Consider the following 26,031-nt stretch of genomic DNA (forward strand, 5'->3'; position numbering starts at 1 on the left):
CATCATGGGTATATAAACACAGAAATAGAGGGAGGTGAGCTTACCTCTGTGTGATTGTTATTCCAATACTTTCTGCTGTTCTGGTCTCCATATTTTTAAAGGATGTTGGCAAGAGTGCTAAAAAAAGTAATAAAAATGATTTAGTGCCTGGAGACTTAATGACTTACAGTGAGAAATTTAAAGCATTCATTTTGTTAAGCTTATAAAAAAGGAGATTGAAAGGTGATTTGATAATGGTTTATAACCACATGCATATGGAAAAAAATCGCCAGGGAACAAAGGATTCTTTAATCTGTTGGGGAAAAAAAGTAGAGAAAGAATTGACGACTAAAAGCTGAAACTGAAAACACAGTACATATTTTAGCTGGAAAGGTAAAAACTGATGAAAATTAGTAGGGAACCCTCCATCTTTTGCTGACTTTATGTCAAGATTGGAGTCCCTTTCAGACTGTTGGCTGTAACTGAAGAAAATATTTTTAATTATGTTAATATAGAGGTAAGATTAGAAAAAAATAAATGGCCACCATCAACTTCTAGTATTTATTTATTTTTTAAATGTTCATAACATGGGCAACAGACTTCTGTATTACTTGGTAGCTTGCTTAAGCCTCAGAATCATAGGTCACCAGTGAATGGGACAATGCAGCACGCATAGTGTTAGCATCCAAATCAACTGACTGGAGACGAACAGGAAAAAGTGGGTAACACAATGATTTGTACAGATAGGCTGAGAACTGTTAGGCAAAGATAATGGACGTAGACTGGATAGCAGAAAAAAAAAAATTATCACATTTGTAGGACTTGCCAGAACAGCAAACATCATCTCCTTTCCCAACATTTATTTTGAAGGAAATTAGCTCCGGCTGTTTAAAAAGTAAGACCCTTTCTGATATTTAGACCATATTCAGGCTGAACATTCCCTTTTGGAGTTCACACAATGAAAGAACACTAAGGTAAAATGTCAGGGGAAAAAAATCTCAATAGAAAACTCCTTAATCTTTGAAAATAATTTGAGGGGGTTGAGTTTTATTTGTTTATTTGCTTGTTTTCACATTTCCCATTTTGCTTTCTTCCTCCTCTACTTTTCTTGGTATTCTCTATGTCCCAAACAAGGAAACCAGGTTGGAATATCTCTCCAACAAGGGTCTGCTTTTGTTACAACTCCGGTCCTTCAGGCTGTCTGCATTGATTGATCACACTTCGCCTTACTGTTGAGATAGGGGTAACTCTAGTCCTTGTTATTCTCCTTTAAAAGTGAGCAAATAATTCATGATGAATTGCTGATTTGGTTAATTTCACTCCCTGCTTCCTGTTTGTGAGTTATTTATGAGTCTCACAGATACACTTGCTGAATAATTCCTATTAACAATTCTGGTCTGCATCTCATTTCAGATCACTTCACTGCAAGTATTCAATGTGTGATATTTGAGCTGAGCTATCTTGTTTAAAGTAAAGATTTCTGGTATACTTTTCCATCAGATGGCTGAATTATTGGGATTCACTTTTCTTAACAGCTTATGATAGTCTATCAAAGAAAGGCAAGACTACTTCTTCTGTCACACACACTGTGTGATCTCTGACAACTATCGCCACCTCTCTCTGTCCAGGGTGTAAATTGGAGACAACACTTTCCTAGTCACCTTTCAAGCATGTATTTCTGTAATAAACTAGTGTTCTGTTTATAAACAGTATGTTAACTGAAGATTTTTTTCTAGTCTGGGAAATGATACCAGCTCATTTTTTTCGTTTTGGTTCTTTTTTTTTTTTTCTTTTCTGAGTTCCTCCATATCCCTGATGTTTCCTTGCGTCTTCAGGTCGTTTCTCATTTGGTACTAGAGGAGGTGCTGCCTCCTTACGCACTCCTTCATTGTAATCACGACTGCTTTCCAGTGCACAGAAACTACTAGAGCAAAAACTAGGGGCAGAGTCAAGACAAATTACATTAAATTCTGCCTGTAACATACTTCTCCAACAAGAAATAAAGATGGCTCAATGGTTTCCGAGCCTTGGGCCAGATTTTATTATGTGACAGGCTCTGTGTAGTGCATTTATACTAGCCACAGTGTCACTAATCACGTAGTACCAATACGCCAAGGAACTATGAGCCTAAGGAGTTGTAATAGCTTCTTTTGTAAACCTGGTAAATAGACGACCACCTTATTTCTTTGCTGTTCTTCAGCCTACAAGGAAAATGCAGGCCTAGAAAAAAGGCACAGCAAGAGGATTTATTCTCATAAGTTTGTCTTTCAGATTCATTAAAATAATCATATGGTCTAATCTTGCCACAATTTATGCTTTGTTAAATACAAGTTGCACTTGATGGTTTCTCTCTTACAGTTCTTTTTTTTCTTCTTATACATCACCTACTAACAGTGCCAGCAGGAATGAAGACAAATATGTGTCAGACTCAAAGTAATACATATATATTTATAGAGGTGAAAAAGAACAAGAAAATTAATTGTTTATTCATTGGTGTTAAACTCCCGTGTAATAAGCAAGAGGAACTGGAAGTTCTCCTCATAGAGAGGCAATCCGGTCTAATTTGCTATCCTGAGAGCCAGTGAGAAGGGCTGTACTGTCAGAATGTGCAAAAAAAAATATTTACTGGTCACAATGTGTTTGGGAAGGACAGGGCAGAGGGAATGGTGCTTCTAATGAATGTGGTTGTCTCTCATTCAGAACTGAAGAGTCATGAACATATGCAAATCAGTACACAGCCTAGCAAGGTGAATAGTGGCTGTTTGTTACAGATCAAAATAAGCTTGCAAAGAGGATGAGCTAAGCATTCAGCAGCTATCTGAATAGAAACACATGATGTTACAAATGAGACTGCAGTGGCATGAGTATGAATAGCTATTTCAGATAATTAAAATAGTTTCCTTACATAAAACTATTGCATTAAGGTTAATTAACCTTGTGGTCACCATGACAATGGAAAAAGCTGAATTGATCCTTAGACTGAAATTACAGTAGTTGTCCAAACCTTGCCTAGTCATAGCCTGATAACATTCAATAAGAACAAACAGAGGCCTTATTTTAAACTTTTATACTTAAAATTAACAACTGAATTATCCAAATTTAATAACATTCTACATAAGGATTGGAAGGAAAAAGAAAGAAAAGAAGAAAACCTAACCAAATGAAAGTAGAAAATACGTATAGGATGTTTGTCAATAGTTAGAAATCCAGCTATGTCTTGAAGCCCATTGTGATTAAATGAGATGCCTTGAAAACAAATAGTAGTTAAATAAGGAGATGGGAGAATAGTAGAGTGGCAAATTTGCTGTCTGACACAATTGGGTATACAATTGCTAACATTAGCATGTAACTCTCTCTGCGATAGTGACCATTAGAAATATGTGACCATATATTCACCTTTGAAAATGTGATCCAGACAAGGAGGTTTAGGATACACAGGTTCAACAGAAAGACTGTGCTGTGACTCTTTTAACTTAAGAAATTAAGAAAATCAACTACCATCACCTTCAAAATAATTCCTTTCTGAGTTGACACACAGCTGCATATGATGCTGCCAACATCAGAGCAAGTCTGCAGACTCTGAAAGTCTATTGAGTATTTCTGCCTTTTTTGCTTTCACATCTTCTGACAACAAAAAATGGGTTCCTTTGAGCACAATCATCTGGGAAGATGTAGAAATCTCAGGCAACAAGATCTAGTGAATAGGGTGACCGCTCAAGCACAGTGATGTTTGTTTTAGCTAAAAACTTCTTCACAAACAAAGTGTGGTGGACTGATGTACACTGACATTGTCCAACCAAGGATAAGAAAACATCTGTATTTGAAGACACGTGCACTCATAGTGAGTGAAGCAGTCAAGTTGAGACTTGTTTCACTGTGACAGGTTAGAACATGTTCTGTAACAATATCTTTGTCTCTCTCCTCTCAGTCTTGGTTCCTGAGCTATAGGGTTAGACTCAGGTCTTTTCTGTTGGACTTCATATAGCTATTTCATTCAATTAAATGAACACTCTCTTAAGAAAAGTCTGTACACCATGGCTTTAGAAGAAGCCTTCATATCCATGGTCCTTATGTTTGTTCATCATTGACACTCTGCATACAGTATTACAAAGGCTTCTCACAAAGTATATTTTAGTTTTAGTAGTTTCTTCGCAAAGATATGGACCTATCCTAAAGGATACTGGTGCTCAAATGACAATTTAATGATTTGTCATTCTTCTTATATTTCTTAAAGGCAGTATTTACAGCATGAGCTATTAGTAAGTTATGAAGACCTTCTTGTTATTGAAATGATTTAGTTTCCATTGCTTTTTAAGCAACTTTTACTTTTTTCTCACGATACAGATAATAACCTACATATTATTTTATTAATATATAATGTATTATTATATTATTATTGCTATCCTTTGTGGAGGTTCTGTGTATCAACAAACATTTTGGAACATGGCAGATATTGCTGAGCTGTTTCTAGTGAAAAGGAAACCTGCTAAAACAAGTAATCCTTCTATAAATGTACAGTTAAAACACTTTCAGTACTGAGATGCATGAGATTTTGGCTGCTAAAATGCCCTATGCCTAGTATAAACACTCTAAATTGTCTTCTAGATGATTCTCTCATTTGCTGTCTCTGTGCCTCTGTTGAGTACAGGAGGAAGTCTAGGCAAACTGACCTAAAATAGAAGTCTGAAAGATGTTTTTTCCAGGTGGGTTTTTTTTCCCTAAACCACAGAAAGTTGCGATGAAACCCATTTCAAAACATTATTACAGTTATAGGATGGAAGGTTTAAAAGTTAGAAAACAATAATATTAAAACTTGTGGTAAAAATGTCAGTTATTTTAGCATGAATTATATAACAGTTGTATTTTCATAGTTTGTTTTTCCCCCCCCATGAGTTCTCTTTGTTATACTGTTCACATAATGAGCAACTATTCAAGATCTCTTTTATCATTGTGACCAATATACGTCTCTAGGATTTATTTACTGCTCTCTATCCTATCCTTCTCTGAAATCAGAAATATTAATTTCCCTCTGGATTTTTCTGATTTGATCATTACTGTAGCATCTTAGTTCTTCATAAATCATACCATAACACCTCTTTACTGCTGGAAAAAAACATCAGCATTCAGAGACTAAGATTAAAATTATTCCTTGATTTTATAATCCCCAAATTATACCTTAATCTTTGGAGAGTGTTGTATTTCCTACCAAACCAGTCGCACCACGTGTGAGTCTTCACAATACCATCAGTGGCATTTAAGTACCTTTGCTTTGTCACCTCCCAGAGTTAATCTCTCCATGTCAGATTTAGGTCAGTTTAATGGTACTGAGAAATAGTTCACTCCTACACTGCTATAAATGAAGTTATATGCAAATGAATGAGAATCAGATTGCAGTGAAACTCTTTAGACAAAATTTATTAGTCTCTGGCACATCAGTCAATGGCTATACATAAAAGATACATATCAGACTGATCTTGCATCTTTCATAAAGCATAAAATTTACAGTACCTATAATATCCTTACGCATAAACTTAAATGTGAACTGCCAATGTTTGCAATTACCTAGAAAATGGCCTGCTTTTATAATTATTAAAGCAAATGTATAAAGCCTGGATGACAGAAAACACAATTTTACTGCTATTAAGAGACAATTTAATGTATGAAATTACATTAGCATGCTCAAAAATGGCTTTCAATCATTCACATGAATATTACAAAGCTGTTCTATGTAACTCCAAAAAAAGAATGGATGATTTTTTTCAGAGATAAACCTTTATGAGTAGATCGCTTGCACATTTCAAGTAAAGCAGAACAACTATCAGGTGTCCTGAGAAACCATCAACTACGCAAACTTCCTTTGTATATCAAGTAGTGAAACTAGTGATATAAACCTTATACAGAATTTTTGTTTGGTAGTAAAACCAATTTGCAGATCTCTTTACTTAATGTTTATTAGGTGTTTCCCATTTCAGAGGCTTGAAGGCAGGGAGGAGAGGAAGGTGAATGAGTTCGTGGGGCTCCTCACATACTCTATGACAGAATGAAAGAGGACTTGGGCTCCCACTAGCTCTGCCTGGGATAGCTCAAACAAGTGACCAGGCTGGTATCCTAATATCCGAACCACAGGATAGCTGGAGGAGATGCACTGAATATAGTCCTGTCTGAAAACCTCTGGATTTGTACACCTGAAATTTCCCTTGTCGACCTGATCTTTCTTCTGACACTTCTCCCACAGCAGCAGCCATCTACCCCAGACTTTCTCAAGGATGAAGTGTATGAACATTTCTTTCATCCTTAAAGAACAGTTTAGACAACTTCCCATGCTTATTCTCTTTTTCCTTTTGCCTTCCTGCCCTACAACTCCATGACAATCTAGAATATTCCAGTTGATACAGTAGCTACAGTTTTTAACATAACTAACTCCTAATCTGATATCTGCTCTTTGGAGATGTACTTCCACGTCCAGAAATAATATAGCAGGAAGACTTAGTTCCAATAGCATAGACCTGATCCTGCATTTTGAGGGTTACCTGTCTATATTATATTTTTACTAGAACATTTTCTTTTCTGTAGAAATAACACATTTTCATGTTACAAGAAAATCTGCAACAAATTCATAGGACGGTATCTAAATGTAAAGGTGGTAAACCAGTGTCTTTCGTGCAAATAGTTTGCCTTTTTCATTATGGATTATTTTATTCCTGTCAAAAGACTATCTGACAATAATGAAATCCAGTTTAATTTATGAGAGCACAGGTAAGTGCAAGACCTTGATATTAAAAATACATGAATGAACAAGGTCAAAAAACATAATAGGCTTTTGAGTTTAGAGCTTAAATAATAACTCATAATCAGTAGAAATAATGGAGAAAATGTGGGTCAAATGCTGATTGAAAGATTGAAATAGCAAGTATAGATGTTATTCATACTGACAAAGTAAATATTTCAGTGATTCGTACTTTTACTTTTTTTTTTTTTGACTCCCATTTGTGATACACAATAAAACATTACCCACTTGAACTGGAATTTCTTATCAGATAGGAAAAGTGAGGGAACTACATGCAGATAGGACTCATGAGCACAAAAACTGGGAGGGAAATCTCATTTCTCTGGACAGTTTTGTATCTATGTATGTATATACAATCGTGTATTGGAAAACAACACCCAAGCTCAGTTTACATCATTGTATAAATATTGTTGAATTTCAACATTCATTTTCTACTTGAATTATCATGTATATCTCCACCCATGAAAAAATTAAAATTATTTCCAAATAATTAAAACCTACCTCTGTCTTTCAGTCTTAAGGGCTTCTATGGTTTCATACTCTTTGAGCTTTGACTAGCAAGTCTTTAGTTGAAAGGAATTTTTGTTATGACGGGACTCCAAGGACTATTTTCCTCGGAAATTTTTAGTGGTGTAAGATGGTATACTTTAGAATTCAAGTATGTGTATGAAAGAAGAGATGCATTTCTTATCAAAGAAAATAGAATTGAGTACCGGTTAGAATTCTTTATAATTTGTTTTCTTGAACCATATATTAAATAAAGTGATGCAAATCTGTAGGAAGCCTTTTTCAATCGGGAACTAGCTCCCATGGGAAGATGGACGTTTCTGATCTATGGCACAAAGCAAGATCTTGGAAGAAAGACAAGGCGTCAAGTTGAAGTCTAAGTGAAATAGGCTATGAAAAGAGCAAGATGCAAGAAGCAACTTAAAGCAAAATCTATCTTTCTTCAGAAAATAATATGGAAAGGTAAATTAATCTTGAAGTGCTGGCTAAGTTTTAGACAGTTACACACAAGGATGAAGTAGTGCAGAAAAGAAATAGATACCAAGACATTGTCTCTTGAATGAAGAACTTATTTGTAAAAAACCATTAACTGTTGCTCAAAGCAGGGTGCTGGGCAAGAGAGGAATATGAACCAAAATTTAACTAATAGACACATCTGGCCACATTTCATAGGGACTGACAATATTGGATTATTAGTTACAGAATTTTTAGTAATTTAAAACAATTACAGCTTCAGTGAAGAGTAGAGAATAGGGTAATAGGGTTAAATAACCATCCGTATGTCATCCACCTGTATGGCTGATAATGCTATAGAGAATGTGCTCAACAAACTACTTGTAAAGTAAGCCTGGTCACTTTAAATAGCTTAAATAGCATAGGAAAATAAGAAATTTTAGAATTGCTGTAATGTCAAAAGTTACTGCATTTATCAGTATATTGCCTTATATACTCTGGTTAAGATCTTGAATAAACATTAATTCTAAACACATAAATAGTATGTGACAAGTTCTAACAATAGAAAGAAAGCCGTGCTACCTTATGAATGGCAGTCTAGTCTCATCAAAAAAAATAGTTTTCAAACTATTCATTATTCTTTTCTCTGTAGAAAAAACTTTTGTTTTTCTCTTTCTGAAATAAAGTACTGAGTTTTTTTATAAAGATTACTGTCATACAGCTAATTTCCTTAAGCTCCAAGTTGATGAACAATCCAACATTCAAGTAAAAACAATAAAAGGAAGTCTATGGTCTCCCTTATTTTTGTAAGACTGTACCTGTACAATGGTGTCATGTACCAGGAAAGACAGGAAGGGTAGGCCAAGTGGGAAAAGCAAGCTGTTCTAGATATTATAGGTTAGGATGTTGATGACAGGTATGTTTACAGTATTTCCAGTGGTATTTGCTGTAGCTGTAATCCAGAACCTGTAAAAATTCTTGACAGATACTAAAGGAAATCACACAGCTAGTTCCTTTCAAACAGAGGAACTCAGAAAACATGACCCTAGGAACAGATCTAGTTCCTACTTTTAAGATATTTCTTATTGCTGTGCATTTTTTCACGTCTGAACCACGTTATTAACACTGTCCCCCTGACCCAAGCTTTGCAGTGTACTATTAGCCTTTCTTGTATCCTAAAAGTTTGACACATTGCTAGTTGGTGGAGCAAAGAGCACACACATGTGAACATGTGCTCACACACACACACACATATTTTGTTACAAGACTGTTCTTACAATGTTTACAAAGGTTAAAATTAAATTTTAGTATAGGCATACATTGTACTCGGATAGCAGTCAGTAGATCTAATGTTACTGTCAAGTGCAAAAACTGCATTTATAAATCCTTGGTATCCAAATTCATTTCAGGCTGCACTGCACATTCTTGTACCTACCAGTCTCCTATGTACCTGGGTTTTAATTGTTTCTCTCTTTGACATAATGAACGCCAGAAAGTAACCCTGAAGCACTCATTTTGCATCATAAATCACAGTATCTTTTTAAAAGGGAGGGATAATTACAACAAAATAACAGTTCAAAACTGCATGGAATTTGCTTCTTACCTTTGACAAATAGCAGAGAAAAAAATTGCCTAAAGACAATGTACAACATTGATTTAGATGACTTGTTATGCACACATAGTGTATTCTCTGAAAACAACCTTCTTTCAATAAAAAAAGCCCACCATACACAAGACCTATTCAAGCTCCTGACAAATTAATTTGTTCAGGGCAAAACACTGCACATTTGTAATTCCTTCTCTGTTCCTTAAAAGCCTGTTCATCACATCTCTTCTGCCCTCTGTCTTGTAGTTTATTTTAAAGAATGCTTCATTTTAGCAGCCTGCTTTATAATTGCTCCTCTTATTTTTCATAAGAGTTGTCTTTCTTTGGCTTTTTTCTATTTTAGCTCTTTTAGTTTTGATAGAAATATGATAGGATGACACAGATGTATGAACCACTGTGTTCTGATACTGTTCTGTTTGTTTACTCTCTTTCTGGTGTCGAACCTATCTTTACAGATTGTGCTGCTTCTGCTCAAAGCTGCTTGATGTCAGATAAAGTTATGCTTGGAGATACAATGATATTTTATAATTGCAGTCCCCCCCAAAAAAATATTATTTGATTCCTATAATATCCATCAGATTGTACTAGAATTCTTTTTATGAAAAGCTGAAGAGAGTTGTTTTGTTCTCTTTTTAAAGGAATATTAGGGAAACAGAGGCAAAATTCTCACAGGTCACTAGCCTGAAGATTATTCAGGCATGCTTATATGAGTTGCTGTTACTTTTGCGTTTAATTGTGCCGTTATTTTTCAATAGCAATGAAGACATAGCCTGCATGATATAAGCAAGCTATTTTACCTCTTTTTTTTTGCTGTTCTTCATCCCCAGTTCTTTCTCTCCCCTTTCTAGATCCTTGTGTAATGCTTGAGATCTGTTTCAATGGGCTAACAGCTACATCAAAATGTCTAAGGTTCATACCTCCAACCAGTTCGAGCATACACTCTTCTTTGCAACGTCAGGATTTACAAAGAAAAGCTGTTCAGAAGCTCATCTGGAGCCAGCAGAATGAGGCTGCAGTTTAATACGGACATATGTAGACACTACTGAAGAACTAACATGGATGGAAAGGGCATGTAAAAAGCAGGTCCATCAGCTATTTCCTCAAACAGGGATATGGTCTGAGGGATGTGCATATGACTGTATTCTCTTCCAAATGCTCTCTTTGCATTCTTGCCCATTATACACTTCTCTCTAAGCTCTTTTGTGAAGATAATCCTTAGCTGCAACCAGCTACTTTCATGCACATATCAAGCTACACACCTTCTTCCTCTTCCACTCTCCTGTACAGTGAACTTCCCATGGCAGATTGACCAAACTCAGGAAACAGCACTCACACTATAACATAAAGAACAAATGCAGTACTCGGTAGCACACCAAAGTTTTACAAAATACTCTCAACAGAGTTTTATTTAATTGTAAAAATTTATTTTTCAAAGAGAATTACTATAACAGCACTAAAACATATAGCAAAGAATTACACTTGTCATTGTGACTTACTAACCTAGTAGGTGTGTTTTATGCATTTACCATGATTCTATAATTTTTCACAAACTATTGAGTACCTATGAATTTAATTTTAATTAACAAAATTATTCCTTACAATGTGCAACATTGTGACTTTAAACTTTACCTGTGCTATTAAAAAAATACTGTCCCCTAGCAACTGAAAAAAAGACATTTAGATTTTGCTTTCCTAATATAAGCTCTGCCCAAACTAAACTGTGATTATGCAAAACACCTATCCTTTTAGAAACATAAAACCAGAAATTTCAATTTCTACAAATCAATTTGGTGCTTTGAAGAAGGGCATCATACTGGGACTCTTTTCCTGGAATGAAGATCACAAGGGCAGGAATGTGCTGCCATAGGCAACAGTGAGAAGAAGGACTAAATTTTCCTTCTTTCTCTTCTTTGGACAGAAGAGAAAGAAGGAAAAAACCAGAGTATCCTTGGGCAATTACACAGGGCTATTTACCACTGGAGACGAGGCTTGGTTTGAAGCCAAATATTCACTGGAAGAGAATGTAGAGGGCGTGAAGGAGAACTGCTTAACACCTATGGACAACATTAAACAAAAAAATGTTGCGAATACAATGACTGGAAAATCCATGAAGGGCAGAAGAAGCAAACTTCAAAACCCAGCTGGTAAAATGCTTTTCTGTTTAAGGTTTCTTTAATTTCTTTCAAATATTTTCTGTCATAGCAACACTGCCAATGTCCCACTGGAGTGAATGCACAGACATCTAGCTTCTGTTAGCTCATAAGTTAGCTCATGATTTTCTTAAAGTTTTTTTTTTTTTTTTTTTAACAAAACAACAGCAATCAAATGGAAGTGACAGAAGTCAGAACACTGAACCCACAACAGAAATAAGAATTTCCTAATAATTTGTAGATGTTGAAAGTACAATTTATGCCTTTGGACATATTATTACAAAATTCATTGTTGCTGAAAAATCATTTTGATGACATTTTGTTGAATAGTTTTTCATTAGCAGGATGGTTTGTTTCCTTTGCTTTTTTATTAGTTATGTGGTTTGGCAACAGCTACTGTAAAATAGGTCTCCAGAAACATGTATCACATATTTTCTTTTTTTTTTTTTTTTTTTAGTATTGGAAGAAAGCATAAATGGGGATCTTTCTCCATAGCAGTACAACTAATTTTCTAAATAAAAAATTAACTAACATATCAGTGTTCTCTCTTAGACTGGGTCTCAGGAACCCCTCTCTAACTTTGGCTAGCTCCTGAGGGTAAGAGCTTAGCAACAGAATTACTTGACTCAGATAAAGATTCCTCCAGTCTTTGTTCTATAGCTTGTGCCTGAAATCCCAGAGTTTTTTTCTCCTCATAAAAAAAATAAAGCAAACAAATATACAATGTCATGAAATGCATCTATGGTCACTCTCGAAAACTCTATAAAATATGTAATCTTGTCTCACAAAGTTCTCTGGCCTGACATAAATTTGTCATCACGATAACATATTTCAACAGATACCTTGGTCAGTATAAATGTGTCGCTTAGGTACTAATTATGTATTTCTGTGGAAACAATTTATTGAATACCAGTTAGGTAGCCTATGGGAATTGGAAGTTGGTGTGATAAAATCTGGACGTTAAGAAATAAAGGTTCCAAACAGAGCAAACGCATCTGAACTGCAGATGGATCTTACTTTCCTTACTTGGATCTGAACACTAATTTCACTTCTGTAAAGGACTGAAGCAGGATTCAGACTGAATGTACGCAGACCTTTGAGTTAAACTTTGAAATTCATGCGTATGGGATTTAAACTGTGGGTCCTGCAAAGTAAAATCTAAATACTTCGAGTTAGTTTCAGGAATCCTTTACTTTGTTGAAAACTATATAAGATCAAAATGAATGATGTGCCAAAATGGCTGAAAACAGAAATACTTAAACTGAACATATCTAAATACTCATCTTCGGAGAATAGTCGGGCACCTTTTGGTTATGCCTGAATAATAATGAAAGAAATATACCGTCGCCTGTCTCCTCCTTCTCATATTGCAGAGCACCTTTTGGCATTATAAACATTACAGACTGTTACCTTTAACCTCTCAGCCTCAAACAAGTTAGGCAGCAGCTTTTGATTTACTTTTAAGGATATATACATGCATAGAATTACACAAGTAGACAACTTACGTACAATACAGGCCACACAATGATATAAATTTGGCTAAGTAGTGCTGGCAGGAAATAAAACATCAGGAAAACCATCAGAAATGGCAAAGTACAGCTCTCCAGAAGAACAAATAGTAAAATGAGCTAATCTTCAGTCAGCGAAATAGATATATTGGTTTGCTTTATTTAGATTCACTTGAGGACTACATGAAATACCAGGCTCTCAAGTTTATGATGATTCTTTTCTGTTGGTGTACCATCCCCATGCAAAACCAAGACAAAAAAAAAAAAATTCTGCAGAAGTTTATATACCATAGCCAATAAATTGCTGTTCAGCCAAAGTCAGTTATTTCTTTCCAATTATGAAATGCTAAATAAAGCTGTCAGACTCTCTCACAGGAATTTCTGCTAGGCCACACTCCAGATTTACTAAATAAAGGACCCTTAACAAAACCTCTTCTCCTTTTCTTAATCAGTTGGTTTCAAAATAAATTTCTCTATCCCTTTCCAGACAATTCATTCTGACCTCAATTGAAATGTTCAGTTTTGTCTGCTGCGTTCAGCAGTGCTCAGCCAGTTCAGTCTGTCAGTTCTTCTAGCTGCCCATCTCTCCTCACAGAATTACCTCCACAGCTGCCGGTTCCCAAAGGATTCAGTCTCAGAAATTCTCATCTATGAAAACTTTACTCATATAAATAGTTCTATGCAAGAAGATAAAATTAGGATACCAGATGTCAAGGAGTAAGTGGAACTCTAACCACTTTTAAATATATAGATACTGTCAAGTTACATTGGAACTCAGTAGCATTTAACATCTTGAAAGGATAGCAAAATTAATCAACTAGAAGAAACAGGTCTCTATTAAAATATCAGACAGCGTGATAGAGACTTTTCAGATCTACACAGAAAAAAATGATAGAAAGGCTGGTATCTTGGAGGGAATAAACCATGGACTTCCTACTGTTTAAGTATGACAAGTATGAGTAGCAGAGAAAATGTCATTAAAGTTCTATGTGAGAAAAGCTCTAAGTGTGTATCAATCAAGATAATATTAGTGGGAAAATGGCTTCAAATCACTAGTGGCTAAAAGAGCTAGGTATGCTTAGAGACATATGTTCACCTTGAAAACTTAATGCAGAAAGGAAAAGATTTAAATAATCAGTTAGCATGCTTAGTGATTCCCAGAAAGCTTTTCAGCCCTTCCTGTGTGAAAGTGTATGCTGGGGCATAGCTATGGCTCTCACTGTCAGGGCATATTCTCATGGAAATTTCTAACTGAATCACTCAGTGGGCACATTTACATGGTAAAAAGCTGTAGAAAAATCTCCCAAAGCCAGGGAAAGTTATACTGCCAAAATTGTTAAGCCCTAACTGGGTTTCCAAATAAAATTCAGTTGCTCTATTGGGTGTCACTTGAACGAGTTGACAATGAACTAAGGCGCTAGTTAAAAAAGGCCTTTTTAATATGGAAAAGTATCTTTCAGTTTCTGAAACAGCGATCCCCTTGAGAATAAACTGAAAGGTGAGACTTCTGAAAGGCTTTGTCCAGTTTCAGCCTCCTGCCTTTCATATGTTTAGAGATGCATTCTGCTGTTGCTGCATATCAAGTTTGTGGCTTTATTGTGGTTTTCATCAGTTGCACAGAGAAAAAGAAACATTTCTTTTGACTCTAGACAGCTTTTAACATTTTCTGTATTGTGACTAACCTTCTAACATACAGAGTCATTCATGGACTACTTTCACTCCCTCTCTCGTTAACCTCATCTCATGCCTCTTGCTTCAGAAGTCCATATGTCTGAGTATATGAAAATTTCACAGAAGGTAAAATGAAAATTAACTTCCTTCAGTGAATGGCTCTTGTGAAGGCTGTGATTAATTTCACAGAGCTACGTGTCTTTGGAGGCCTACTGTTGTTTCATAATGATCTTCATAATTTGTTTTGGTCTCCAGCTTTGTCCAAGTACTCTTTCTACCACTGAGGTAGAAAAGACTTGTTTATTCTTAAGGGCATATATCTGGCATGTATGATTGACATGTTGATACTGACTTCAGGAAACAAACAAACAAAATTTGTGGTAAGAGGAAGTATGTATAAGCTTATTGTTTTTGATGAATGCTACAAACATTGTTGAAAATACATGCTCGGGAAAAAAAAAATTTTTCTCTAAAAATACCAGTAAAATACCCTGTGGTGTGAATCTTGAATCTTAAGGAATTCAGTCACTTCAGTTCACCAAAATATTCCAAAATATGATCCCAGCATTGTTAAACAGCTGTGAAAGCCCTCCTGCCCTTTACCTCTCACAGATATTTTACATAAGAAAATTTTCTCTTTGTTATTTGGAAAGGAATAACATTTAATATCTAAACAAGAACTACCATACGATAAAATCCATGATGAACAACTCCCTTAGTCTGCTGAGCTTCACTCTTACCACACAACCACACTCTTCACACAACCACAGACTTCCACTGAGCTTTTGCCTATGTGATGTTGTGATTCTCTAAAAGTGATATTTCATGTGCACTGTGATGATATTTTAAATACGTTAACCAGACTGCCTTTATGTCATGTTTTGTCCAGTTAGCAAGATTGTACTTGGAGGGAAGGCCCCCTGGATGTGTAAGATGTGGCAGTAGTTGAAGCCTAGTCTGATGTCTGAGAAGGTTATTCTCCCTCTGTACTCAGCACTGGTGAGACCGCACCTTGAATACTGTGTTCAGTTCTGGACCCCTCACCACAAGAAGGATGTTGGGGCTCTGGAGCGTGTCCAGAGAAGAGCAACAAAGCTGGTGAGGGGGCTGGAGAACAAGTCATATGAGGAGCGGCTGAGAGAGCTGGGGTTGTTTAGCCTGGAGAAGAGGAGGCTGAGGGGAGACCTTATTACTCTCTACAACTACCTGAAAGGAGGTTGTGGAGAGGAGGGAGCTGGCCTCTTCTCCCAAGTGAAAGGGGACAGGACTAGAGGGAATGGCCTGAAGCTCCGTCAGGGGAGGTTCAGGTTGGATATCAGAAAAAAATTCTTCACAGTAAGAGTCATTGGGTACTGGAACAGGCTGCCCAGGGAGGTGGTTGAGTCACCTTCCCTGGAGGTGTTTAAGGAACGGGTGGATGAAGTGCTTAGGGACATGGTTTAGGGAGTGTTAGGAATGGTTGGACTCGATGATCCAGTGGGTCCTTTCCAACCTTGTGATTCTGTGTTTCTGTGAAGAGGGCAATATCTGTGAAAAACGCACGTTTCAAGTTCCCACATCCTGAAAAGTGCCAAAACCTCTGATTTCCTATTAAATGGAAAGCTCCCAATGCAATATCATCCTCTTTTCTACTTAAAAGTATATATTTAAATGCTTATTCACAAGCTTTTCCTTCCAAGTAAATAATTATTTTCCACTTTATACCAAATATTCCAGGCTTAGAGCAACCCTACTGTGGAGATTCAGAAGGCAGTATTATACTCATTAGGCATGTCTTAAAAAAGCAGATCAAAATGGTGTTTGAGGTCTCACATTATGCTGGTGGAACCTGTCTTTTTGGTGAGACACAGAGCAAAAATTCATTTGCAGTCACAGTGGCCTCAAATTCTGCCTAGTATTCTGTTGATTCCAACTCAGTTTTTTAGAACTCTTTGCTTTCAGTTTAGATGTTTTCTCACTTCTTATATTTTCCATTTACAGAACATAAAGTCCAACAAGCAAAAGCAACAATTAACATGTACTGCATATATGAAATGAGCCAAACCCATCATCCTTAGGAGTACAAATAAAATCCACTGCTGCCAGACCTTCTCAATATTCATAGCAATATTTGAAAAAAAACTGCCACTCATATGCTGTGAAAGGAATTTCTATGTTCATCCTTTTGCAGTCAAACAGGGTAGGTGGATAATTGGAAACGGGGAGTGAAAAGGGGGCTAAGTTTTAAATAGCATAAATGATAGCAGTATATAGACAAGCTTCCTTTAATCAGTCAACCAGCGTTAGACAATTTCAAAAACTGGCAGTTAACAGTGTTTTTCTTAGCTTGTGGTATTTGAAGGACATTGATATACACATCAAACAGAATTCAGGGTGCTCATTGCGGAAGTGCCAGCTGAAGCTTCATATGTAAGTTAAAGCTGGAATTCAATCCCTTTATCATACACGAGACATACAGACTCTGCTGCCAAATTTCCACTCATTTTGAATGAATAATCAATTTTCTGAGGATTTACAGGTAAATGTGATCATTAAAATCTAGTCTCTAAAATGAAATTGTAACATACTCTACACCAATGATTTAGAGTAAGTCAAATGGCATAGCGAGCTTGCAATGCTTGTGGTTTCTTTATTGTTCATAACATTTACCATTCAAAATATCTAATGCTATATTTCTCAAAGGTCTTTATTAAAAAAACCCCTAAAATTATCTTTTATCATGCAGGGCACGAACAAATGCACATTCCCAAAGCTTGACCTTTATTCTCTTGTCATACACCTTCTTTAGCTTTCCTGTGTCTTTATTAATGTTCCACTATGTACAAATGTACACACATGAGCATACATATGCCCAAATAACAATTTCCCTCTGCTTTCTGTGGCCTCATTAACACACTTGAAACTATATTAGATCAAATTTTTTTACCTTCCAGAAGTGTGATCCTTATTGAAATAATAATTTTTGGCATCATTTTTTAATTAGCAGTTTACAATCAGAAGAAGCAGCTGAATAACCTCTTCTGTGGGAGAGAATTGCGAAAGTTATGTCCCAGTGATCTAAGGAGTACAGCAGAAATGGATGTCCTCCTGAAATAACCTTCTGAAAGCAAGCTGGTTACTTCAGTTGTACTATTGACAACAGAAGATGGTAACCATTTTGAAAGATATTTGTCTGTATACAACCCATAAAACTACAGTGTTTTCCTGAAAAGGAAAACTTGTTGGACGATAACAGGGAAATAATGTATCTGTTCATGTAGATTTTTTGACCTATTTTAACACACTTGTGATGAAATAAAAAAAATTCTCCTTGCATGGGAATTGCAGTGTATCTTCCCCTACGTATTTAGACAGCAGTGATACCTGCTAACGAGAAACAAATGGAAATCCTTGAAAATTCAGAAAGGCTCCTTAGCACAAGCAGCTAGTTACCAAATCTGCCAACGGTATTATGAAATTATCATATGCAGCCTTCATCGAAAAGATGCGATATATCAAAATCATAAACTATACCCAGTTGCTTTACATTTTAGATATTTTACATTTGAAATATCAATAAATATATTTATTGGTTTTCAATGCCGTCAGGAAATGAAAGTGGATTAAAAGATAACACAACACACTTACAGGAAGAAAGGTAAGAAAGATTTGGAAGCAGACTTATAATGAATGCTTTAAAGACGAAAGATAATTATTTCTGGCTAAATTGTTTCAGCTGCCATAAAAGGGAGCAAGAAACTTCTAGCAAATATGCTTGGGAAGGTGTGACAAAGCAAAAGGGTTTGCATCAGGAAATGATTTAGGAATGTTGCCATGTTTTGAAGATAAGAAATCCTAAAATACCTGCACCTACAGTGACTCCCTGGGGGGAATTGCAACCCAGGATGTGGAGAGGGAATAGGGTCTCCTGCGAAAGTGGAGATTGGTTTTGCTGGTTCCAGGCTCTGTGGAGGAATTCCCCTCCACAGGCACAGACTGACGCCCCTCCTAGAAAGGCAACCGACAGCCAACACCCACTTCCAGGTAAATTTGCTACAAACTAGTATAGTAAGAGTCTTTTTCTCAATATATTTAATGAGTCTTTTGTGATTCTTTTAAGCAGCCGCAGGATTTCAGTCATGATCGGAGAGTATTTTTTCACAAGTGTGTAAAACTCCACTCCTTTCCCAAAGATGTCAACTGCTCCCCATTGCAGTCAACAAGAGCCACAGATGCTTAGACAAGCGATACAAAGCCCCTGTACTCTTTTGCAAAGGAGGTGTAAATCTCCGAGTTTATTTCTGTCCTTTACCTTAGGCATCTGTTTTAGTAGACTTTTATACCACAATGCAGTATATAAATGGTGAAAAGCTAAGGAATCATTTGGATGGAAAATATGATACAATTTTAAGAAATTATTATCTTTGTTCCTCAAATGTCACATAATCAATGAGAGGAAAAATTGGTTCTGTGAGAAATATTACTGCTTCTAAAAGATTAACACTGATGGAAGAGAATAGCTAAACAACACCCTACCTATACTAAACAGTTTTTAACTTCCTAAGACAACGATTTTTTAACCTATACTGTGAATACATTTTTCTATTGCATCTCAGCTATTCAGTCTCAGAGAAGAGAGGATTGATTTGTTCCTTGTATCAAAACATACAGTTTTACACAGACTTCAGTACTTTGAAAACCAATTAGGGTTAAAATAAAAACCACATTTTTCTGAGGAGTGGTTTATGATCTTCATCGACTCCTGAGTGGTGCTTAAGGTGTCAGTCTCAGTGAAAAGCTACAGACATTAGTTATTTTGAAGTAAGCTAGACTAGAAATTCATAGTGTGTTAGCCCACTGAAATTTCTTAAGATTTCAATTTACAGATGTTTATCATACAGCAAATGTGAGGAGTAAGTTATCTTACTCATTTGCTTTGGACAGTTATTTTCAAGTAGCTGAATCTGTAACTTGCTTATCCTGCAATCTCCTTCTCATATAGCAATGTCTGTAACACTTATTTTGGAACATATTTATTAGATTTGCTAGATCCAGTCGAGGTCACTCAAAAAGTTTAATCTGAATAAATAAAATACATTTATTCTGGCTTTGTTAAATCATATTAAACTTGAAGTATTCATTTAGAACTTATAATAGTTTAAACTGAAACTGAGCTTTACTTAGTTTAGTTCACTTCTAAAATAAGACCAGATTCAACACTATATAGAAATAGTTTCGCTTACCTAAAGTAAGACAAATATCAGATGAAGTAACAACTCTGAAGCAAAACACTATAACTAGACAATTTTCTATTCAAGACTTACCTTTTAATTCTTATGTAGACTCAGAAGCCTTTAAAGGTTTTCCTAAAGTGGATTTACCTTCACTGCTCTAGGACATTTATTTGATTACTGAATAAATAGTGGCAGCAAATAATGATAGATAAAAGGTAACAGGACAATAATCTCTATGCTTCATTTTTCAAATGAACGTCTTTATAAGAGTCAAACTTACAATCACCAACAACACAATCAATATTTGAAAATTTGCCAGAATTTTAATATTCAATTTGCTTAGGACAAAACAGAAACACCCAAAGTCTGCAGCAGAAATATGTTTAGTGTGTCTAGCTTTTAAGAAGCATGATGACTACTTTACATCATCTGGTAACCAATTAACTGATGATAGAAATGTCTCATGGAAAAATCCTCTTCATGATACATTTTGAAACTATTTGCTGCTAGAACATTATTTTTTTTCCAAAATATGTATAGGTTTACAGCACAGAAAACATAGAAGAGTTACTTTGAAACACAGCTAAATCAAATTGTCGAAGGTAGATGAAAAGACATTAGCAGAGATTATCAGTATTTCACTGTAAGCTGCTGTTATCTAACACAAGCAGCTGCAGGGAGGGAGCCTAAGTTTTGGAAAATATGCACAGACATATGCACACACATGTGCTGACACACACAGGCGTAGGCGCACATACACATGGTGTCACATGCCGGATCCATGAGCTACACACTCATGCTCAGGCTTCTTTCAACCTGCACAGTCAAAACAGGGAGGTTCGTCTATCTGTGCAACAATCTGGAGGCTGACAAGGTCACTCTTAGGGCAAAAATCAAAAGAAAAATTTATTCTGTCTTTGACAAAAATAAACAGACCAAAATACTCAGGGGCACAGCTGAGAAATGGGGGAGCAACAGATCACAATCTGATTCCCGAATGCAGCCAAGGTCACTCCAAGCCAATCCAACACACAGTGATGCCAATCAAGAAAACAGTAGGGTAAATGAGAGAGAAAGAAAAAGAGAGAGAAGGGAAAAAGAAAGAAATCGCTGCTTTCATGGACAACAGCAGTTCCTCAGGAATGCATGGTCACTGTAGCAGCTTCTCCCAGGCCACGCGGTCCGGGCTGCTCCCATAGAAGTGATGGGGAGTGCGCAACACATGGCTCCCTGTGAGTTCTTTTGTACAGCCATTTCGTGCCCCCAGAGTGCCGTGTGTGTGCAGAAGCTCCTTCGGGAGGGTCTGTCCAGGTGGGTGTGAGGAGGGTGGTGTCAGGCAGCACCCACTGCTGCATCTCCTCCCGCCATAGCAGCCGGCTCAGGACCCAGAGCTTGGCCAGGTGATGGTGAGCAGTGCTTCCTCCTGCACCTGCCTTCCCATTAGACCCTGAGCCCCAGACAAGGCGCTCAGGTGATATCCTAAGACCAGTCTTTAGGGAGCACCTGCTGCTGCACCCAGTCTGGACCCAGGAAACAAGAGCACAAATGGCCAGCCTTTCAGATAAAATGTTTAAGGCAAAGAAAGAAGCAAAGTCAAACTTCACATGTGTATATGGACACACATATATGTGCACATGCGTGCGCAAATGTGCATGACCAAAAATGCACAAAGACTCACATGCATAGACATGGATCCAGTCCAGGAAGGCTGTAGACTTTCAGGAACTAGCACAGAAAAATCCATAAGAATATCCAGTTGGATTAAAATATCAGGGCAGCAGAAAACTCTGGTTCCTTTTGTCTCAAGAAACGCAAACACAAAATTGCAGAATAAGTGAGACACTTGCACTTCCTGTTCCTATACTACTTCTAGTCGATGTCTCGAGGCATTTTTCTGAGGATCTGTGTGTATGCATCAGTTTGCATAGTTTCTTCCTTTAGTATTCTTCCTTTCAGTGTCAGAAAAAAAGGTATGTTCTTTGTCTTTGGCTGTGATTTCTCTTTTCAGTGGAAAACAAAATCCCATGCCGATACTACTGCCCAACGTATAGGTCAGTAAATGTAAACTGATACTGCCAGTGACCCTGATATGAAGGGGCTGATGGAGCCCTTCTGCTGTGCAACTGGACCCACGGACCAGAGAAGCAGAAATGGCAGAATGGGGAAACTGTGGCAAGAGTGCGGAAACTGTGGCAGAAATTATAAAATGTGGCAGGACACAGCAGGCACCACAGGAGGAGTTCCAGTGCTTTGGCAGATGTCACTACCCTTGCAAACAGTCCTGGTCTTTCCTAGGAAAAAGGCAGAGTGCTAGAGGGAAGCGGCTTCCAAGTCTGACCCGTGACATCACCTTGACCTACGCTGTCCAAATTTCACAGGAACAGCATTGAAGATTAAATACTAGAGGAAATTAATAAAATCCCTAGTTTAATTGGCAGCTAACCACCAATATTAAATAGATCCTCTTAAAGAATAGTGCTTCAGAATCACTAAGGTTCATTTTCAATTATTGTATTGAAAATCTGCTTATGAGAAACATTCTTTTCAAAGCCTGTGAAACTGTGAGGATTAGTTTGAAGTATCCAATGTGATCAATATCTTGCAATCGCATTAAGACCTTAGGCAACAGGGGCCTTCATTCCTTCCCATTTCCCATTTTCTGTTTTCTGTTTCTAAGCACCATCATAGGCAATCAGACATGAACAGAAAATGAATTTGCTACAAGCTAGTAGCATTGTAAGTGGCTTTGATATAAGTGGAACAAGGGTCGGTAACTTCTAAGCTCCAGTAGCCTGATAAGAATATTAAGTCTACCATTTATCCCCAATGAGTGCTTGATTAGCCATACAGTGCTCTGCTGACAGAGTTCACTAAAAATACATTATGCTAATAACACTTGAGTGCCAGCAACACTGGGAAAGCCCAATCTTAACACAAAGAATGAGTCATTATGGTATTTACCTGGCAGATACAGTTATAGGCAAAAATACGACTTTCTAGTCCTGTTTGGAAAGGTACAAGCAGAAACAGAGGTGACACTTCAAAGCGTGTAAGGATTAGAAAAAAATGCAAAGTGATATTCCATGTTGGCATATTGGCATGTGGGAAATAAAAAGACACTTAGGTTTTCTAGAGCAGACAGCTGCTAGTAGGGACAACTCATATGTATTTATCTTTGTCTAAACAACATATGGCTTTTCACTAGTGTCTCTTTCTGCCTGGTTTAATATTGAACGTGTTCCTCCTCGCTGTGTACTTGGACTGTGTGCTTGGATTCTGCTGCTGTCCCACAATTCCCACCTGTTCTCCAGTCCACTGCTATTGGCCCACTACTTATGCTGCTGTTAACATTGTACTTTGTCTCATCTAAGGGAAGGATTTATAAGCTGTCTCTCTTTCTTAGCACCTGCTACAGGTGTCACATACCCCAACAACAATCCAAAACACACTTCAATATATGAGACATTTGGGTGGAGAGGTTCATTGCAACTTCAAATTAACACACTGAATCTTACAGCTTCTTCCAAACACTGAACACCCCTGACCTTTTTACAGTTCTGTCCTCTACCACAGCAGCCAATGTGCAATTAGCAACCCTCCTAGGAAGCCTCTGGGCTTTGCAGAGAAGACAGACCCATTCTGCAGACTACTGCCTGCCTGCCAGCTATTACACAGGCAAGTTAACGTACAGTACTTGGGCATGATTCATACAAAGCAAGGGCAAGCAATCGTTTCACGGACATACAACCAAGAGTTTTTCAAAAAAGGATCAGGCTTTGGCGCAATTAATCTGGCAAATAGAGCTGGTCTAATATGTTTGGGGTTTTTTTTTTTCAAATCTTTTACTAGCAAAATATGCTTTTTAAGCCCAGTGAAAATTAGGTCAAATTTGCCACACAGTTTCAATGACCAAAGATAACATTTCACAAGGTGATGGAATGTCTCTTCCATTTCAAAAAGATTTCATTTTTCTATGTTTTAGAGATGCCATAAAAATACATTTAACTGTTCATAAAGGCTAAACCCAAAAATTTGCTTTAGAATGTGTAAAACATTTTGGTGCACCTGAAATATATCTTTATTTCTAGTGTTTCACTTTCCTCAGAAAATGGAAGAACAAAAAGTAAGTTGGGACTTTAGCAACTCTAAAAAATATTGACAGTGAGCCAAACCCCCCAGCTACTCACAGTCAACTATTGCAAACCACCGGGCTGTTTAAATGCAGAGTTAGAAAAGAGACAAGTAATCTGATCTGTTGTAACTGTTTGTATGTGAAGTAGTAAGTGAGAAAGTTCCAGGCTACAAAGAAAAACAAGCACTTTCATGACACGATTTGTCTCATGCTAGTCTAAAAGCCTAAAATAGGTCAGATGAACCATGCCTTAAAAATGCTTATTTCTCCTCACTGACTAGAGGGGAAATAGAGGTGACTAGTGCTGGTGTAGCAGTCTACTGTATTAATACCGACAGTGGGGTGAGATTAATTTCTGCATTTTAGTAGTTCACAAAAAAGAAAATAAAATTATATGTGAAACACCCAAAACATAGGGCCAGAAATTGGAAGAAATGGACAATGCACAAGATTAAAATTGTTGGTGGTGACTCTGGCATTCAACATGTCATGTCCTATTTGTTCTCCTATGTTTACCCTTTTTTCTCACCTTTTCTTCCATTTAACCTTCTCATCTTCCTTTTTTTTTCTTTCGCTCATCTTCTGCTTTGCTTTCTTCAGCCCACAGAGCTTGATAGCTGTTTTACAGAACATACTGTTGATAGTGTCCACCTGCTTCTGTCATTTGCTTGCTACTTTTCATCACCGTTGGAAAACACTTTGAAAACCACAAGCACTCGTGCATGATGGGGGGAGGGGATTCTCCCGAACTGGCAGATTGTATCCTTGTAAGCAGGAAAAGACACTAGATGTAACTCCAAGCAAGGATTGTTCTGTTTCTTCAGACTTTAACCCTGAAATGCCACTTTCATTACCCTCCATTCTTTCAATGTATGGTTGGACCCAGATCTCCCTTTGAAGTTTCGTTATGAAATCAAGTATTTCAAGAACCCTAACCTCATTTTTTTTTTTTTTTCTTTCCCTTCAAGGACCTGCTGTGAGTTCTACATGCAATATTACAAGTTTTACATGCATTTAGTTTCCTTGAAAATGAGACAACAAAGTCCTTCGTGGTCCAAATCTGTCCGATGGTTTCGCTGTTGACTTCCATGTTAACAGAACAGTGAAATTTGAAAAAATATCCCCTATACCTAAACGGAAAACAGTTGTGTGTAGGGTTGTTAACAGTACATTATTGTGCATTCTTCATTATGTATTCATATGTGTATGTACAGTACATGCATATATGTAGAAATACTGCACCCATTTCTTAAATTTCATTTTCAGCTAGAGCTTTCTGGTGATGTCTACTGTACCCCACCCCATACAGTAAGAATCATAACAAAAATTAAGGCCAATCAGTATTACTCCTAGCTGTAAAACATCATGCATTTGCCTATGCCCCTGAGCAGTTTACACTCACTGGACAACTAAGTAGCAAATATAATTCCAAAGGAACTCACCATACTCCCGGATGTCTGAACTGCTGATCATTTTGTCTGGCTGTACAGAAAGTTAAAGCAAGCTGAAAGTTTTCAATTTATGGTGATTAGTGTACTCAAGCGGCAGAAAATTACATACTCGTTGTTCTATTCTGACTATGTGTGATATATGAGGTACAATGAACTCCAGTAAAAAAAAATGAGACCAGGTGGTAAAGAACCAAACTATACTCTTCATTTTTCTTAGTATTTATTCTACCGTTTTGCAAGCAATAAGAGGCCATATACAGTGTTTGTGCACGTTATTTCCTTCTGTCCTTTATGTTTTGCTATTTATATTAACAATATTTCCCTTTTATATTTCCTTTATTGCTGCTTTTTCCTCCCCTTTCTGGGATTCTGACATTGTTATTCTCCAAATATACTATTTGTAGATAATCCTTCAAAAATCTATCCTGTTATCACCTTCTGTTTCCTGATAAGTTCTCAGTTAATTCCGGGAATATAAGACAGGGCAAAAATTTTTCCTGAGCACTTATGAACCTGATTTTTCACAGTGGAAGGGTACACTTGGATTCATGCAAACTATGTTTGTGAAAAAACA

General features: G+C 36.9%; 1 long non-coding RNA gene across 3 annotated transcripts in view; it reads right to left on the reverse strand.

Annotated features, from left to right (window-relative positions):
* The window catches only part of LOC128851003 (uncharacterized), a 110,310-nt gene that overhangs the window by 49,932 nt on the left and 34,347 nt on the right, over positions 1–26,031 (reverse strand). For all 3 annotated transcript variants that reach the window (XR_008448284.1, XR_008448283.1, XR_008448282.1), the window contains exon 2: positions 45–117. This is a non-coding gene — a long non-coding RNA (uncharacterized LOC128851003). The remainder of the gene's footprint in view (positions 1–44; positions 118–26,031) is intronic.

This window comes from Cuculus canorus, chromosome 1, assembly GCF_017976375.1.
Source record: "Cuculus canorus isolate bCucCan1 chromosome 1, bCucCan1.pri, whole genome shotgun sequence".
NCBI classification, from domain to species: Eukaryota; Metazoa; Chordata; class Aves; order Cuculiformes; family Cuculidae; genus Cuculus; species Cuculus canorus.